Genomic DNA, 1,659 nt, shown 5'->3' on the forward strand with positions numbered 1-1,659 from the left:
TCTTGAAAGAATGATGAACAAAGAGAAATGTGTTATTGATGATCTGAAAAATCATGAAATTGATTCTTGAAGCAAGAAAAAGCAGTGAAAAAAGCAAAAGCTTGCGAAAAAAATAATAATTGGCAAAAAAAATAGAAAGAAAAAGAAAAAGCAAGCAGAAAAAGCCAATAGCCCTTAAAACCAAAAGGCAAGGGTAAAAAGGATCCAAGGCTTTGAGAATCAATGGATAGGAGGGCCCAAGGAAATAAAATTCAGGCCTAAGCGGCTAAATCAAGCTGTCCCTAACCATGTGCTTGTGTCATGAAAGTCCAAGTGAAAAGCTTGAGACTGAGTGGTTAAAGTTGTGATCCAAAAAAAGAGTGTGCTTAAGAGCTCTGGACACCTCTAACTGGGGACTCTAGCAAAGCTGAGTCACAATCTGAAAAGGTTCACCCAGTTATGTGTTTGTGGCATTTTTGTATCCGGTGGTAATACTGGAAAACAAAATGCTTAGGGCCACGGCCAAGACTCATAAGTAGCTGTGTTCAAAAATCAACATGCTTAACTAGGAAAGTCAATAACACTATCCGAAATTCTAAGTTCCTAGAGAAGCCAATCATTCTAAACTTCAAAGGAAAAAGTGAGCTGCCAAAACTGTTCAGAAGCAAAAAGCTACAAGTCCCGCTCATCTAATTAGAATTAATATTCATTGATATTTTGAAATTTATAGTATATTCTCTTCTTTTTATTCTAATTGATTTTCAGTTGCTTGGGGACAAGCAACAATTTAAGTTTGGTGTTGTGATGAGCAGATAATTTATACGCTTTTTGGTATTGTTTTTAGGTAGTTTTTAGTAAGTTCAAGCTACTTTTAGGGATGTTATCATTAGTTTTTATGTTAATTTCACATTTCTGGACTTTACTATGAGTTTGTGTGTTTTTTTGTGATTTCAGGTAATTTCTGGCTGAAATTGAGGGACTTGAGCAAAACTCTGAAAAAGGCTGACAAAAGGACTGCTGATGCTATTGGAATCTGACCTCCCTGAACTCAAAATGGATTTTCTAGAGCTACAGAACTCCAAATGGCGCGCTCTCAACGGCGTTGGAAAGTAGACATCCAAAGCTTTCCAGCAATATATAATAGTCCATACTTTATTCGGAAATTGACGACGTAACTTGGCGTTGAACGCCAAGTACATGCTGCTGTCTGGAGTTAAACGCCAGAAACACGTCATGATCCGGAGTTGAACGCCCAAAACACGTTATAACTTGGAGTTCAACTCCAAGAGAAGCCTCAGCTCGTGGATAGATCAAGATCAGCCCAAACATACACCAAGTGGGCCCCAGAAGTGGATTTATGCATCAATTACTTACTCATGTAAACCCTAGTATCTAGTCTAGTACAAATAGAACATTTAACTATTGTATTAGACGTCTTTTGACCACGTTTCATCTTTGGTCTCAGTTTTGTTTTATTCTTCATCCTAAGAGGCTATTGATCACGTTTTAGGGGGCTGGCCACTCGACCATGCCTGAACCTTTCACTTATGTATTTTCAACAGTGGAGTTTCTACACACCATAGATTAAGGGTGTGGAGCTCTGCTGTACCTAAAGTTTCAATACAATTACTATTACTTTTATTCAAATCTCTCTTATTCTTATTCCAAGATATTCATTCG

Source organism: Arachis duranensis, chromosome 2, assembly GCF_000817695.3.
Source record: "Arachis duranensis cultivar V14167 chromosome 2, aradu.V14167.gnm2.J7QH, whole genome shotgun sequence".
Taxonomy (NCBI): Eukaryota; Viridiplantae; Streptophyta; class Magnoliopsida; order Fabales; family Fabaceae; genus Arachis; species Arachis duranensis.